General features: G+C 34.3%; 3 long non-coding RNA genes across 5 annotated transcripts; 1 reads left to right on the top strand and 2 right to left on the bottom strand.

Annotated features, from left to right (window-relative positions):
• Positions 1 to 2,898: 2,898 nt before the first annotated feature.
• LOC147280209 (uncharacterized) lies at positions 2,899 to 5,873 on the top strand. 2 transcript variants are annotated; one of them, XR_015123523.1, is made up of 4 exons: positions 2,899 to 3,185; positions 3,824 to 3,905; positions 4,010 to 4,070; positions 4,179 to 5,873. It is a non-coding gene; the product is annotated as an uncharacterized LOC147280209 (long non-coding RNA). The 2 variants fall into 2 exon arrangements; XR_015123524.1 differs by having other exon boundaries at positions 4,010 to 4,075.
• A 1,954-nt stretch (positions 5,874 to 7,827) lies between these two features.
• On the bottom strand, positions 7,828 to 8,842 carry LOC147280208 (uncharacterized). Its single transcript, XR_015123641.1, has 3 exons — positions 8,781 to 8,842; positions 8,581 to 8,676; positions 7,828 to 7,995 (listed from the first exon to the last, which is right to left on the bottom strand). It is a non-coding gene; the product is annotated as an uncharacterized LOC147280208 (long non-coding RNA).
• A 1,918-nt stretch (positions 8,843 to 10,760) lies between these two features.
• On the bottom strand, positions 10,761 to 15,219 carry LOC147280207 (uncharacterized). Of its 2 annotated transcripts, XR_015123558.1 has the most exons (4): positions 15,077 to 15,219; positions 12,598 to 12,699; positions 12,315 to 12,421; positions 10,761 to 11,167 (listed from the first exon to the last, which is right to left on the bottom strand). It is a non-coding gene; the product is annotated as an uncharacterized LOC147280207 (long non-coding RNA). The 2 variants fall into 2 exon arrangements; XR_015123559.1 differs by lacking the exon at positions 10,761 to 11,167 and having other exon boundaries at positions 12,158 to 12,421.
• Between the last annotated feature and the right edge of the window lie 2,898 nt (positions 15,220 to 18,117).

Here is an 18,117-nt window from a genome sequence, read left to right as displayed (position 1 = left end):
TTTCTATTCTGATCCTTCTCCTCACATGTGGTTCTTTCCACCACTGGGAGCATGAAATACAAAATAAATTGGGACTTGGGAGATTGCAGTTGCAGTCTTGCAGAGCCTTGAACCCAACTCCTGTTCCCAAATTTATTTGTGTATTGCACGAATAGGGTTACAAAGAATGAAGGATTAGAGGAAGGGACATTAGTGAATAGGATTAGGTTTCTATAATCATCCCCTTAACCTTAGAAATGTATCTGTACATGCTCAGGAGTGCTTCTATATGAAGCATTTTATTCAGTAGCAGTTTTGTTAATACTAACATAGAAAACATTTCAGCCAAAAAGTTCTTTGACCCCAAAAAGTTGTCTATTTCAGACAAATACTACAAAAAGCATTTTAGGTGCTTCCAAACATCCAAATTTCTTAAGATGGGATATTACAATAATATCCCTAGTCTAGCATAAAAATAACAATAATATTTTAACGACTTTAACAAAGCCCAAATAATGTTGATTGTGTATGCTATAGTCGTAATAGACAAAACATCAGAAAATTGTAATGAATTGCACAAGGTTCGTACACATTTTTAATATCTTTACTTGCATAGATAAGGAACTGGAAGGATGATAACATGATACTCTGTTGTAGCGAAATCTTATGAAATCAAGGGTAACATTATAGCATTTTATAATTCAGATGTTTCAGGTGCACATATAATTTAACACTATTTATTAAAAAAAAGTCAGATGGGATGCAATTTCCAGATTCCTAGCAATATCTTGATGAAAAGTTTTTTACTAACTTATTTTGGATTTCATAAAAACCTTATGATGAAATCCCCTCCTAGGATTCTAGTTCTTAGATTTCAGATTGCAGCAATTATGCTTTTAAGCTTTCCAACTTCTGTAGAAAGCCTAATTGTTAATAGTCAAACCTTGTGTAAACATAATAGTAGGGAATGCAGTATTTCTCCAGCCTCAGTATTGTATTCTTTTCTGTTTTCGCTCAATAAGCAATAATGAGAAGTTTTTCTTCTTAGTCTTATTTATGGATTTCTCCCATTCATTCTTTGTTGAACAAGGTGTGCATTTATTATGTTGCAGTTTTTCCCCTCTAATTTCTGTTTGTATACATGTTTCCTCTGTCCCAAATGCTCATGGATTATTTTTGCATTTTTTTTATCAGGAGAGAGTAATTGATACTTCAGCAAAGCCTTCTCACTTTGCTGCCCGACCTAGTGTTGCTCCCTATGCTCCCCCAATGATAACTATGGACAATGATGATGGCATCTCATACAAAGATGAGGTTATATACTTTCTGGAAGTATTCTGCACAGGTTTAAATAGTTTTTGACCAAAGAGTGGCGTGTATGCATGTCTTGCTATGAAATCCTTGAGCTTACAGCAGTCTTGAAAAATAATGGTGCTTGCAACATAATAATGAGTGTTTGAAGAATTTTCGACTTGAGATCAGATAAGCCAAGAGAAGATTAAAATTATACCCTTAAATCATACTTCCTAACTCCAACTATATGGGTCAACTTTATGAAGTCTGTTTGTTTCAAAATTGAATCATTTCATACAAATTGAATGTCTTATAATACTTTTTAGCTACCAAACAAAACCTTCCTATCCCTGGAACAAACAACCCGACCCCTCTCTTTTGGCTATAAAAGCACCAGATCACTCGAGTTAGCATGTTTTAATTCCCCAGGGAGAAGAATGCATATATCTGGACATTGGAAGTTGTAATTCATTCTGAGTTTCTTGTTTAGCTACTTAGCCTCCTCTGATTATTATTTTTTATGGCTAAATAGTGCTTTAGCTTGTAGGGGGCATATATGTATTAAAGAGATCTAAATGACTTTTGTAGATCTCTGATTATTCACTCGTTTTCTTTGTCAATCTCTTTGCTATTTTGAGCATTATGCAATTTAAGAGCCAAGTTCAAAGTAATATGTAATATGTAATATGTAATTTAAGAGCCCCTCATGATTGAGAGTCTGTACTTTTCATGTAATATGTTTAGACATGCATTCTTGGACTCTTATATTAATTGTCTTTTAAATTTCTAAGCATATAAATTTGGGTCTTTCAATTATTCATGTTCCAGTAGCCTTTTCAAAAGGGGTTACTTTGTAAGCTTTGAAAGTATATCAACATGAGTTCACGCGGAGTGAGTCCAAGACACCATCGGTGTGATGCCAAAGGCTGCTATCATGCTGGAATTTTCCTGATCTTTCTCTTAGAGTGATTCCAAGAAACCTTGATGTCAAAAGATTGGAGGGCGCCTAAATCTCTCTCCTCTTCATTTCCACTCCAAACTCTTTGTCTACATTACTGTGTGGCTTGAGTTTGAAGCTTATTAGCAAGGTGTTAGAACTTAGAATGTAGTGGCTTTTAAAAGTTTGAAAGACCTTTCTACTTCACGCTTAAAATTTGAAGTGCAAAAGGCATTTAAAGTTCCAGTATAAAAGCTGATTAAAGGGATCATGCTATGATTGGATGTTGAGAGACTGGTTGATCTTGAGCATAATATTGATTGTATCACTAAAAAGATAAGGGATATATCATTAAGAGGAAGGGAAGTGATATTTTTTTTCTCTGTTTTCTTTTTGGCTTTTCTTCTCTCAGTTGGAAGGAGGTGGAGTTTGCACCTCCAGGTTTTGATGATCATCAGCTAGACTCTAGACGGTTTGGACCATGTGGTCCTTAAATTTTAAATATTTGCGAGAAGGTAAAACTTAGGCTTAGATATTTGGACAATATTTGATGTAGTTGTCTGGGGGTGGATTCTACATGCCCTCCATCCATATGTTTCTAATGAGGAAATGGAGGATTTTTTAAGATATTGACCTTCTTGGTATGTGTGTATATAACCTAAAGGTTTGTCATGATAGTATTAGTTGAATAGAAGTTGCAATGACATGTTCATGTTAAGATAAGTACATATATTAATTTTATGTATTGCCACTGTGTGCTGCTGATCTTATGCATTCGGACTGGAAGTGGCTTGCTTTGCAATTAAAATGCTCTGGAGTTCTAAATTCTAGAGCTTCCTTTTCGAGAGGAATTGTTGTAATGGTTTTTTAAAATTTGCTTGTTCTGTCTGCAGCAATTGGTGGTATTACAGGAGAGCTTCTGGAGCAAAACGCGCAAGCCTTGAATCAAATTTCTGCAAATCTTGCAGCTTTCCAGGTATAGAGCTATCATTATATTATTTGTTTCGCATCATTGTGGCTATTAATTTAATATGAAAGCCAGATGGTGTTAGGAAACTCAAAACCAAAGTTCTGCTCTTGTACATGCTGTGTATGCATTGGTAATGAATATTGACATCCATTTCTTGATGATTTATGTCGATAATAAACAGAACACCGAGTAGTTGTATATGTTTATCACTATTAAGTTACTCAAAGCATTTTAGTTTTTTAAAACTAGATTGAATCCCTTGATATACAACATTTTTATTAATAAACATCCGGGGCCTTGTAATTAGGAGAGAATCTCTAGGTGTGTTTTTTCATAGTTGGCTGAACTAATTGGAAGCAGCAAGAACCCCTCTCCTCTAATTTTGAAAACAAGCCAATTCCTTTTGACTGGAGGCAAAGAACAATAACAAAGCAATCGGCGTAGGCAAGATCACTTTACGCATGTCTATTTTTGCATCTTTTTGATCTCTCTTTCTTATCTCTTTGTTCAGAAAATAAATATTTGGTGAAAGCAACCACTTACTAGCTGTCTCATGTGCAAGCTAGACTATTTTCTTTTGGGTTAACTTGATCTTGTATCTACTTTTGAGCTGACTTGAACTTGTTTGCCATGTGTATTTGTAGACTTTGCAGCATCTAAGAAAACTTGCAGCAAACATTGCTACGTGGGGCTTGGAGCAAGAGAAATAATTTGTTTATTTCTTTGGTAGTTTAATCCCTTTCACATGTCCTCTTTTTGCTGACTTTGGATTTCCATACTTTTCCTTTGTCTTATACCAACAGTAGCTGACCCTTTTTATTAATTTGCAGGTGTCAACTAACTCAAAAGGAATTCAATACCCCCATAGTCCTCCACGTGAGACTTCAAAGAGTGAGGTTCCTTTTCTTTATAATGGACATAATTTCTCCATCCATTTTTTTTTCTTGTTGTCTTTTTTTTCCCCATTCTCTAATACATACTGTTTTTTTGTTTCGGCAGGGAGGGAAGAGAAGAGACCCTGTTCTTGATTTATTTCTCCAGGTGCCGACTGCCTCTTTTTTGTTTTGCTATTTTTTTTTTTTTTCACATGACTTTGTTGAAAACCTGCTCTTTCATCTTGCTGCAAACCACTCCAAAATCAAGACTTAAGGCAGAAAGAAAATGAGTCACTCCTCTTTTATCTTGATGGCTGCAATCCCTATTTTATTTTTTTTCTTTTAGCAAATCACAAGACTAGCTTGTGTTATTTTCCTGCAGGAAAGGTGCCGAAGCAAGCCATATCTCCTTTGGAATTTAAAGTGAAAGGTCATACCTCCATATATATATTCATATGTATCTATACATCCAAGAAAAGCATGTGTATTCCTCAGTGGCTTTTGTTATTTGAATTGCCTTGTGATTTGGAAGTCGCTTGTTCTCTTTTATTTTTGATTTTTTTTCTTTGGTGTATTTAGGTTACTCATTTTACATATGCTTATCATTTGTTGTGTTGTTGTGCACCTTTGATAGTTTATTTTTGAAAATCTCACCTTTCTTTGGGTCATGCAACTCTTTTCTTGGACCTATGCTTAGATTTAGCCTGTTTGTTTTGTCATGTTGACCAATTGATTGGTGACTTGCACTTTGATGAAATTGATTAATTGGCTAGCAAATTTCCTGAATTTTTGTAACTTCTGAACAGATATTGGGGTTCACTTTTTTTGTGTAGTCGTCATAAGTGGAATTAAGCTCTTTCATCTAATTAAGCTTGCATGCTAGAATTATTTCAATCTTACCAAATCAAAATAGACCTTTGAACAATTTCCTGCTGTCTACTAAACTTTGCTCAGGTTTGAATGTTGAATGTTGGTATACTGCATGTGTTACAGTGTGCATGTTTCATAGTGTCATGATAACATGATGGTTTGGCTGCAACCTCATTACACTTAGGACATGTTTCATTTTGTTTAAAATGTGGTTTGGATCAATTGTGTAAAAACCCTTGTTAATTATGATGATGATGGATTAACTTGATGGTTATGACAGGTTAATTGTTTTTTAAGTCAATTAGATCATTAATTTGATGGTTGATGATTAACTTGATGGTTATGGCAGGTTAATTGTTTTTTAAGTCACTTAGATCATTATTTTGATGGTTTGTTCTTGCTTTGTATGTTTGTTCTTTGGTTCAGGGGTTTCTCCTGCTCCTTTTTTTTATTGATTCATTCAATTACTTAAAAAAAAAGGTTATTTAAACAAAAATGTTGAATTTCTTATTGGTGTATTCCCTTATGTTAATCCCTTTGTTACTCCATGGTTAATTTCAGTGGGAAAGGAGAAAGGACAACACCTACTCACAGGACCAGATTGATGAAGTACGCGCTGAATGGGCAGGTTTTCTGGTGCGCTATATGTAGATCCAATACGTACTCCTCACTTCCCTAAATCTGCTGGCTGGGTTTAACAAGCATTTTTTGGTAAATATTTTGTATAGCTAACTGGCTAGGCTGTGTAGACATGCAATATTATGATGGGAGCAGTTCATTGACTAGCTAATCTTGCAAAGTCAGATATTTTGGTATTTATATGGCTGACTTTGCACGATTACTTAGGTTAGACCATGTCATCCCTAGCTTTATAGTTTTTGTAATCAACAAGTACTTTTTGTAGTTATCAAGTTACTTATAATTTTTTGGGCTGTACATTAATTGGCAAGGAATGTGTGAATGGGTTTGTTATCATGATCGACTTTGTAAACTCCAATTCCAATTTAATGAATTCATGGATCTTTTTGAGTTACCAATATTTGTGGATTACTTTGGATGCAACAAGCAGGGATTTAGTGAGATTTAATTCCAATTGGATATGCAAGCAGGGAATTAATAGGGATTCAATTGGATGTAAGCAGGGATATTAAAATGTGAATCAAACAAACAACAGTTTTAAATTTAAAAAAATTATGTTAATTAATCATAGACAACGGTTTTAGTTAAATAACCATTGTATAAAACACCTACTAACAACAGTTAAAACGATTAACCAAAAAATTGATGTGTATCATCTATCTATACAACATTTTTGAAAAAAAATTACTTGTCAAACACATAACTTAACATCACATATAGTTAAAAAAAGTTGTGGAAAAAATGATTACCCAACGGTTTTAAGATATAAAATGATATGTATAAGTAATTAAAATAATATGTTTTAGTAAAAACTGTTGTTGAGTTTCTTATGTACAAACATCATGCCGGTTTTATACTTAATTATGCAACGGTGTTTCTTAAAACGGATGTTTAATAATACTTTGGACAACATTTATATCATATAAGTATTGTCTAATCTTTACTAATACAATTGTTTTGTATCTGTAAACGTTGTGTATTGGGTTTCAACACAACTGTTTAAGATGAATATTGGGCATTTTGGTGGATACTAGACAACAGTTTTAAATTATAACTGTTGTATTAATCCATTTAGACAACGGGTTTTTACCGTTGTCTAAATATACTATAGTCGTCACTCGCCTAGACGACGGAATTTTGGGTAAATAGACAACGGTTTTCCACCGTTGTCTATTTACATTATTGTAGTAGTGGCACCACCAAACGAACCGCAAATTAACTTAGCCTGAAGGATAGCTACACATGCGGCACACCGAGTGAAGCCAAGCCGGCATCGCTAGGCATGAAAACAAAGAACACACTACAAGAAAAACCTTAATATATATCAGTGATAAACCGATATCTATTTAGGTTTCCAACCGATATATTGAGTGCTGATATCTATTCTCCCATATTACATATCGGTTATACACTGATGTCTATACTATATTAGATATCGTATTTGTTTGATAATCTGATATGATATACCACCATCGTTATCAGATATTAATCATTTCTGATATCTTAAAAACTGCATTCCGATATGTAAGATACTTATGATATCATTAGTAATTTTGAAACCGATATAAAAAATGTATTCAATATCGTCTTGGTACTTAAAATCAGATATAAAATGAGTATAGCATATCGGTTTTGTAATTAAAATTGGATATAAATGGTGTATCACATATCGATTTGGTACTTAAAATCTGATATAAAAGGTGTATAACATATCGGTTTTGTAATTAAAATTGGATATAAAAAGTGTATAACATATCGATTTTGTACTTAAAATCGGATATAAAAGGTGTATAAAATATCGGTTTGGTACTTGAAATCTGATATCAAAGTATCCTTTAGATATCAGTTTTTTGTTTTTAAAATGATGTTGAAACATCATTCCTTATCGTTGCATTTTTACATAATCTTATATGCAATAGGCTTCTGATATTGATAAAAATTAATTGGTAAATATGCATCCACGCAACAATTACTAAGCTTCTAAAGTAATCCAACTTAAATTCTTCCATTCATATAAATAAATCCAACATCCAAACTCAGTAATGAAGTTAACAAAATAAGATTACAAATCCATATAAAAATATGGATAGCCCTCATCATGTATACCTCAAAATCACTTGCCTATCTCCATAACCTTCACAAAATCCATCTCTAGCTAGCTAGATCCTAATTAAACACATGCCAACATGTACAAAAATAATGAAGGCATGACAGTGCAATTCAGCTAGGCCTAAATTTTGCCTACACAAAAGATTTGAATGTGAACTAGCTAGTATATATCTTCATATCTACAACAGAATGCTCAAAAAGGTACCAAAAACATGCATGTTAGTCTAAATAAAATTCATGGAAACATAATCTCCCCATTCAACCCGGACTTCATCTATTTGTTCATGTGTGTAACTGCTCCTCTTGTTCTTCAGGTGACTCCACTGAAAACAAGAAAGAAAAGTGCATTAATTAATAAGATTGCAGCAAGGATCCCAAAGTATTGAAAAGTGCATTCAGCAAGGATCCCAAAGGACATTAAGAAAATATAGGCCAAAAGCATTAATAAGATTGCATCAAGTATTGAATTTAGATGGCTGCACATATATATGATTTAGATGGCTTTCAGATGGCCTACATTTCTTGCATTCAGCAAGGGCTTTCAAATGGCTGCACATATATATGATTCAAAAAATGGATCATGCAAGTATAAATGAGTAGTCACAGTATCAGCCTAGAGTTCAGCAATAATGTAGGTTAAAAATAATGGAAATAGAAGAGAAATACAGACCATCAACCCAAACACACTCTTTAATGCACACAGCACCAACCCAAACACACATACACAGAAAAAATTAAAAAGATGCAAAGCCAGAAAACAAAGTCTTAAAAACCAGCAACAAACTAGTATCCTAGCTAGGCCATCCCTTCCTTTTGTAATTCCCTTTTACAAGTTTCCTAAGTTAGAACTGTACAAAGGATAGCAAAATATACCAGTCAACTGCCCCAATAGGAGTAAGTATTCTAACCTGCGACTCATATGCAAGGGTTGTGTCCTCAACTATTTCCTTCATGTACCTCATGACATAATATCCACATTCAACACCACCCGGTTGTTTAGGACACTACAGACAAGCAAAGGAAATTACATAGAGTTATACTTAATTAAATTAGTCCAATGTGTAAGACATAAGAAACTTAAAGACTTAAGTAATACATAGACACTTACATAGAGATGCTTCCAAGTTGGTGATTTCGGCCCTTTCCTTCCCGTAACCCCATTAAATTGTCTAATAGCACTAGTTTAGACAAAATATCAATTTAAGTTATATATCACAATTTAATATACAATCCATATATATATATATATACTCATGAATGGTTCAGAAATAACTGTATTGATATGAAAGAGCAAGATACCTTTATCTAGTTTATCCCACAAATAACAATATAGGAAACACGAGTAATTTGTGCCACTTACACTTTTTTAAACCCATAAGGGCTTTAATTTCCAGCAAAAGAGAACTTATAAATGCACCAATGTTCTACATATACTCCTCTGTAAAGCTTACCTGAAAAGAAAGAATAGTGATGAGAATAGATAGGACTCTATTTGTAATATTGTCTAACATTTGTCTCTCTACACGCCCAAAATAGGTATATACATGCACGTGGTCCAATGGTTGTGTAGCACAATATGGATGAAAAATTTGGTTTACTACTTCCAAATGAGGTATAGGTTCACTAGAGGTGCATGCATGATTTGTACTTTTCTCTTCCTTCATATCCGACATACCAATACAGTTGAAGTGGTTAGTTTCATTGGAGAGCTATTAATTAGTCCAAAGGTTCTGTTGTAACATCAATCTAATCTAATATAACATATAATGCGTGAGTTTAGAACAATCTCACTCACCAATGTATGGATAACAACAATTTTTGAGTATCTTATTTACTAAAACAAATAAGTAAAAAATAGGGTCCATAGAAAAGGTAAATAAGATTTACTTATTGTTCATATATCTCTGAACTCTTGTAGTTTTGATATTTCAAATCCTACATACCAAGTCATTAATTTCAAACATCAAATTCAATCTTTTTTAAAGATTTCAATTCCGGCCTTATGAGAAACAATTGTTAGCAAGCTGATATATAGTTCTGTATATATACATACAATGTCACTTTCATTTTCTGATAGTTCTAATATTAATTTTAAGCATGCAAAATGGTATTTTTCTTTTCTTTTTCCTTAGTAACCAATCTAACAATTTCAGTAAAACCCAAATGGTTGTTGTATCATATTAGAATCGGAGAATCACAACCTATTGAAAAGGCTAGGAATCAAAAGTTTATAGTTATCCTAAATATTAAGCCTACACTAAGATTTAAAAGCAAATGAGTAATGAAAAAGATAATTCTGCACCCAATAACAAACAAATAAACCAAATTATTGACCACAACATAGTCCTCACAGTACAACATATTCACCAAACAAAACGAATTAACACTACAAGAAAAACCTTAATATATATCAGTGATAAACCGATATCTATTTAGGTTTCCAACCGATATATTGAGTGCTGATATCTATTCTCCCATATTACATATCAGTTATACACTGATGTCTATACTATATTAGATATCGTATTTGTTTAATAATCTGATATGATACATCACCATCGTTATCAGATATTAATCATTTCTGATATCTTAAAAACTGCATACCGATATGTAAGATACTTATGATATCATTAGTAATTTTGAAACCGATATAAAAAATGTATTCAATATCATCTTGGTACTTAAAATTAGATATAAAATGAGTATAGCATATCGGTTTTGTACTTAAAATCGGATATAAAAGGTATATAACATATCGGTTTTGTACTTAAAATATGATATAAAAGATGTATAACATATCGGTTTTGTACTTAAAATCGGATATAAATTTGTGTATAACATATCGGTTTTATATTTAAAATATGATATAAAAGGTATATAACATATCAGTTTTGTATTTAAAATATGATATAAAAGTATTCTTTAGATATCGATTTTTTGTTTTTTAAATGATATTGAAACTTCATTCCTTATCGTTGCATTTTTACATAATCTGATATGCAATAGGCTTCTGATATTAATAAAAATTAATTGGTAAATATGCATCCACGCAACAATTACTAAGCTTCTAAAGTAATCCAACTTAAATTATTCCATTCATGTAAATGAATCCAACATCCAAACTCAGTAATGAAGTTAACAAAATAAGATTACAAATCCATATAGATTTATGGATAGCCCTCATCATGTATACCCCAAAATCACTATCCATTTCTAGCTAGCTAGATCCTAATTAAACACATGCCAACATGTACAAAAATAATGAAGGCATAACAGTGCAATTCAGCTAGGCCTAAATTCTGCCTATTCAAAAGATTTGAATGTGAACTAGCTAGTATATATCTTCATATCTACAAAAAAATGCTCAAAAAGGTACCAAAAACATGCATGTGACTACTAAATAAAATTCATGGAAACATAATCTCCCCATTCAACCCGGACTTCATCGATTTGTTCCTGTGTGTAACTGCTCCTCTTGCTCTTCAGGTTACTCCACTGAAAACAAGAAAGAAAGTGCATTAATTAATAAATCTATATGAGCAAGGATCCCAAAGTATTGAAAAGTGCATTCAGCAAAGATTCCAAAGGGCATTAAGAAAATATAGGCCAAAAGCATTAATAAGATTGCAGCAAGTATTGAATTTATATGGCTGCACATATATATGATTCAGCATTAATAAGATTGCAGCAAGTATGGAATTTAGATGGCTGCACATATATATGATTCAAATGGCCTACATTTCGCAAACCATCAGCCTAGAGTTCAGCAATCTAAATTCAGCAATCTAGCCTAGAGTTCAGCAGTAATGGAAATAGAAGAGAAATGCAGACTATCAACCCAAACACACTCTTTAATGGACACAGTACCAACCCAAACACACATACACAGAAAAAATTAAAAGCAAAGCCAGAAAACAAAGTCTTAAAAACCAGCAACAAACTAGTATCCTAGCTAGGCCATCCCTTCCTCCTGTAATTCCCTTTTACAAGTTTCCCAAGTTAGAACTGTATCCTAACTATTAGGATTAGTACAGACTACAGAGCTCCTTCATGGTATTATTTCACCAATAATGATTTCTGCATAAATATCTGTTCATAAAGCCATGTAGAATGCACGCACACCATAGATTTTGTGAAAAATAGTTTACTGATGTGATAACTGGTTTGCAGCATCAATTGTGGAAATGAAATGAAATGAAATTTGTGCAAGAATCATTATTCTTCTTCCTCGTAAACTTTCATTTCCGCAAAAACATGAACCCAGCACTTTGTTCCTGAACAAGACTTTGGTAATAAATGGCTATTACTAGGCATGCAACTAAGACCATTTTATTCTAAAACTGGTGAGGAATTGAGAAGCATCCAGCTACGCATTCCCGCTTCATATAATAAAGATGGACTCCCTATTACAATGCCATTTGTTCACATTTTGCATGTATACAATGTGTAAGACCAACTATACCAACAATCTCCACTAATTCAACATAACAAAAGTGAAATTAGTCTTCACCAAAATAGTTCCAAGTGAAAAGAATGCCACAATGAATTATAAATAGGTCAGCACAGAGGCTTTGGTACAACATATATGGTACATAATATATGTTAGCAGATGCAACAGTTATTTAAAAGATCAAACGCATACGATTTCAAAGAATGATACAAGAACGAAACTGCAATTCTTCAATCCATACACCCAAATGATCTCTATGGCATGATCAAGTTGGCAATCGCATTTCAGTAGTCAGTCAACTGAAAAGTAATAATTTCAATGAAATCACTCAATAAACAGTATCCAGTTCACTGGCAAAGAATAAATTATCAACCAATTAACTTCTTGTGTGTGTGTGTGTGTGTGTGTACATGTAAGCAGAGAATAATCAGGAAAGTAACTTAAACTCTTAACCAAAAAAGGAAAGCAACTTAACCTGAACCATAATGCTTTTTCCAGTTTGACCTTCAATAACCAAGCCTGCTGTAAGACCAATCATTGCCCATGCGCCATTAATTGCTTCTATTTGACGTTTTCTCTATAATCACAACATTATTTCCAGAAAAATATATTAGTAACTTATATGTATGATAGGTAATAACAAGTAAATCTGTATTGTGACATTAACTGACCCCAATTATTTTGTGTTTTGAGGTAGAAGATAAAGGAATGAAGAATGAAGATAAAGGATAGGGGAATCATTAAGAAACTAACTCGTTTTTACAGAATCAATATCACCTACATAATACTAAAATATGTACTTTGATACATATTTAAAGGCCCATTTAGAAACTAGTATCCTAGCTAGCCAAATTTAAAGGCCCTGCAAAGAAATAAAACAAGTTCAGCCCCCAAATAAACATTATTTCCTTTTAATTAGTGAAGGAATTTTGTATACAGACAACAATAAGAAACCTACCACACTGCAAAATCTCAGAAAATCTAAACCAATCTGAAAAGTTACTGGTTTTACTAAGATCCAAAACAGGGATCTTGTGCAGTTCATCTCTCATCCAAACTACAATGTTGCCTGTTTGGCCTCCATACTGCCACCCCATATATTGAAAACCCAATTTCAGATTCACCAAGACATACAAAAATACCAATAACCCACAACCAATTAATCACCTATATTTCCTTCATCTAGGATGAAGGAAATTTATGGTGATTGAGCCCGAACACAAACTGAACTTAAAAATCATCAATCAACTAACCAATGAATTTAGTTAACAATATAAAGTCAAGAAAGGAAACAAAGGGAAAGATCCAGGCTACTCATTCTTTGATGTGTGTGCTCCAAATAAATACCCCCCTTGTTAATTATTTGTGCACTGAAGTTTAGTGATTGATCATCTTCTTAAAGGAAGAAGCGCAGATGTGCTTACTTACTCATCAAGATGTAGTTAATTATTGTAATGTATATTTATGTATGTTCTAGTAGATTTTTAACATGGCAGTGTGTTAGTTGTTACTCAACAAAATTGCTCAACTCATGGCAGTGTGTTAGTTGTTACTTATTTTAACATGGTAACATAATCCAATTTTAGTTTATCTCTCTCCATGTCAACCTTCATAATTGGTGCTTCAAACATTAAGATCAGCTACATTCATATATCAGTCTATATAACTCACTATATATATGAACATGCACCAACAAAAAATAGGTGACATGAGATAATAAGCAAAATAATTGAGTGCATAATTCACATATATAACTTGTGGAGCAGCACCTGTATTAATACTTCTGAGTTCCATATCGACTTTGTAGTAGAGAGATCTAAAATACTTAATTAAGGCCCATATACAAATGATGTCAACCAAGGAGTACTTATTGATTGTTTTATTTAAATAAGAGCCTTTCTATATGCTCAATTGACTTTTGAGTTATCAAAACAAGTTAATTGAGCATAAAACCAACTTTTAAACGTTATGTTTCTTTTGTCTATTTTCTTTTATGTTTTAAAATTTTTGATGGCTGGGAATACCTGACATGTTGTTCTAGACCACATGGCTGATATATTGATGCTGTTCATTATGTTTCAAAGATGAAGTATTAGATGCCATGTACAGAAGAAACTAGGTACGAGTATTTATTTCCTACACCACCAATCAAAAAGATGCCTAAGATAAACTATATATATAGAAAAATTGTTGACCAAAAAAGCTTCACTGACATGAAGAACACCACCCAGTACAGTATGCAAAATATGCAAATTGGGAAACTCATAGACTACAACTTCTAGGGACTTTTCAGAGGTCTGAATTTGATGCCTGATAAAATATTTGAGCCCTGCAAATGATTCCTAATTAATCTCGCTATACTGGAAAGGATCAGTCAAAAGAAGGCAAAAAGAAAGGGAATCAAATATTAAAAAATGTCAAAGCTGGTTGCTTAAAGCATTGATGTGATTTGAAGAATTTAATCTTGCTTTGTTCCCACTTATTCTGGAACCTGTCTATTTAGCTCACCAACAGATGTCTACCTCAGGTGTGTGTGTTATTCAGCATAAGCAAATCATTGGCTAAAAGGCAGAATATATTGAAAGGTCTAACTCTGCCTCCTAGAGTGCTGTCTTAGGCTGTTATTAAGCCCAATAAATTTTGTTTTCCAGGAAAGTGATAGGAGAGGTTCTAGTCTTGACTCCTAGAGTGTTATTAAGGCAGAAAACTAAACACCTGAACCCACTGGTGATTTATACAGAAGCCAAGATAAAAATCAGAACATCTCTCTCAAATAAAAGCAGTTCATCAATTCACTTCAGTCGGAAAAATAATAAACAAATCGTTAAAAGCTTTCAGAAATAGACACAGACATCAAACATGCAGAGAGAGCTGAATTAAAGAAAGAGAATGTAACATGTTTTATTAAACAAATAAACAAAATTAAGGTATGACATTGACAGAGAGATACAAACCTGAAGAAATACTGTTGTGCTGCCATCAATGACTCTACAACAGCTCTGCGTTGACTTTCCTGGTTAATAGCAGCCCACAAAAACTCATGAGGCAGAGAAATAGATTCACAAAAATAACAGGCTTAGCAGCAAAACATGCACACAAAAAAACCACTTCAAATGCAATTAATCTGAAAACCCACCCCCACCGAAACCCACCCCCCCCCCTAACCCTCCCAGCTCACCGATCGCTGAAAACCCACCCCCCGAAACCCGCCTTAATTCCCACCGAAAACCCACCCCCACGCCCCCCCCCCAAAAACCCACCCTCCCTCGAAAACCCACCCCCACCGAAACCCACACCCCCCCACCCTCCCAGCTCACCGATCACTGAAAACCCACCCCCCCGAAACCCACCTTAATTCCCACCAAAAACCCACCCCCCCCCCCCCCCCCGAAACCCACCCTCCCTCGAAAACCCACCCCCACCGAAACCCACCCTCCCCCGAAAACCCACCCCTACCGAAACCCACCCCTCCCCCCCACCCTCCCAGCTCACAGATCACCAGAATCTGTTCATCGTCGATTTCAACAAGCGAAGCGCAGAGAAAGAGAGAGGATGGGGAGATGAAGATTTGGGGGCCGACTGAGAATGAGAACGAGAGAGAAGGATCGAGTGAGAGAGACGGACCGAGTGAGTGTGAGCGAGGGTGAGAGAGAAGGAGATGTCTGCAGAGCGCGATGCGAATGTGTGTGTTTTGTGAGGTGTGTGTTTTGTGAGGGATATCGTGACTGGGCCGGGGTTGGGAACTTAAGTTGGGGAAAAAATTCTCCGTGTTTATTTTTGGTGAAGTATACATATAAGATGGTGTGGCTTACATATCGATTTTAAAAAAATCATAATCTAAATTGCAAAATTTAGATATCGGAAACAAAAATTGGTGATATGTGAGTGAGTTTAGATATCACTTAAAAAATTAACTGATATCTAAAATTCTATAATATCGGTTAATGTAAAAACTGATATTAAAGAAGTGATGTCTATTTCAGTTTTTCTTGTAGTGTAAAAGAAAACACACAGACAGAGATAGGCACAGAGTCTAATGCAAGATTCCTATGTTGAAGTTTCGCAATTAGCACAATTTCATTTCTAAATTGGGACTTTACCTTACAAACAAAGCCAGAACCACCTCCTCCAAGTTTGTTGGCTAGAGAGAAGTTGTCTGTTGCAGCTATTATTGCACTCAGATGGAAAATTGCAAATCTGGGTGTCCACTAGTGTCCTCTAGCTCATCTGCCACAATAGACTAAATGCAATCAATTAAATGAAAGTATTGTCTGCACCATTTTCTTCTCACTCACCTGAGAAAATTGACAATATAATGATAAAAATTAATTACAAACACTAATGGACCAAATAAATTGTCTCTCCTTCATGGAATTTATTTTCACTAGCGATGAAACTCTCATACCTTTTGTCTTTCTCTGTTTCATTAGCCACCAATAGGCAAACATGATGATGAAAAATAGTGCTAGCAAACCAAACATAAGTAGAATAGCAAGCATTCCCCTCCTTCTGAAGAAGCCTCTTGATTTTTTGGTATTCTCAGCTGCAAGTGAGAGTGAAAAAAGAAAAAAGGAACACCATGACAAGGAGAACTTACATGTAAACCAGAACCAGTAAATTTCACCAATTATACAAATGTTGTGAGTGAGCCTCTGAAATTTGAAGGGAAATTAAAAAGAAACCAAGTGTGTCTCCATCAATCTCTTGGTGTCCAAACAAATCTGCAATCAACCACGATCATCAACACCAAACAAATTTCTCAAAAAAAAAAAAAAAAAAAACATAAAGCATTGAAAAGCGTAAGAAAAATAAAACATAAAGTTTGAAAAATAATCTGCCAGGACAAAAGTTCCTTCAGAATAGCATACAAACAAATATTACATAGCAATATCCCAACCAAACCCCAACTCATGATAACAAGGCACCAAATAGATAACATAGCAATCTATAGATAATAAAGTCAATCATGATTTAGCATGTGCATATAAACAACTTATGCATAAGAGAGGAAAAAAAAACCAATATAACCAACAGATTTAACATCCAATCACTATCTCCCCTAATTTAATCACTATCTATTTATCAGGCAAAAATCCAATAAAAACAATAGAAACAGAGCCAATAAAAAGTTTCAAAGTATTCAAAATTATTAAAAGTTTGTTGTAAAAATATGTAGAGATTAGGGTTTGTGGAAAAGAGGAGGCAGAGAGAATATGATCAGTCTATTTCATTCATGTTATAAATATCTTTATATAGAGGTAGGGTTTACTAGGTTTTAAATATTTACTAGTATACCCCTACCACTAATTACAGGAATAGCCACTTAATTATAACAATATATTTACAACACTCCCCCTTGGATATTCCATGTCATTAGTGTTGTCTCTGCTATGCGCTTCTAAGTTGCCTCGTTAAAACCTTGCCAAGTAATAAAAACCCTGTGGGAACAAAAACAACCCTGGTCGAAGGAAAAAGAGTGCAACGCGCGTGAGTGTAGAGTAGTCGCATCAGAACCTCGAAAGTAGGTGAATTCATATCTTCTGGATCATGAGCAGATAGTATGTCTATGGGAGCGGGGTGCATTAGAGTTGCTACACCAAAACCTTGCCCGGTAAACCCAATGGGAAAAACCCGTGGTCGAAGGGAAAAGATGAGCAAATGCATATATATCAGATCAACACATCTTCAGGATGTAGTATGAGTAGGGTGACCATGCCAAGATGTGCCTCATTAAAACCTTGCCAGGTAACAAAACCCAGTGGGACAAAATAACCCTGGACGAAGGACAAAAGAGTACACGATGGTCAAGCGAGTATGCTTCGGGATACTCCCCCTGATGTCGACTCCCCCTGAAGACTACATACTAGGTAAATCAGCCAATCTACGCAAACCAATACCTCGAACATGCATCAAGAATGTGGACTTTGGCAGTGACTTGGTGAAGAGGTCTGCATGGTTGTCTTGAGATCGGATCTGCTTGACTTCAATCATCTGA

The sequence above is a fragment of the Dryas octopetala genome, chromosome 7 (genome assembly GCF_963921425.1).
Source record: "Dryas octopetala chromosome 7, drDryOcto1.1, whole genome shotgun sequence".
Classification (NCBI taxonomy): domain Eukaryota; kingdom Viridiplantae; phylum Streptophyta; class Magnoliopsida; order Rosales; family Rosaceae; genus Dryas; species Dryas octopetala.
Note: the sequence above shows the minus strand (reverse complement) of the source record. Positions and strands in the feature narration are given on the sequence as shown.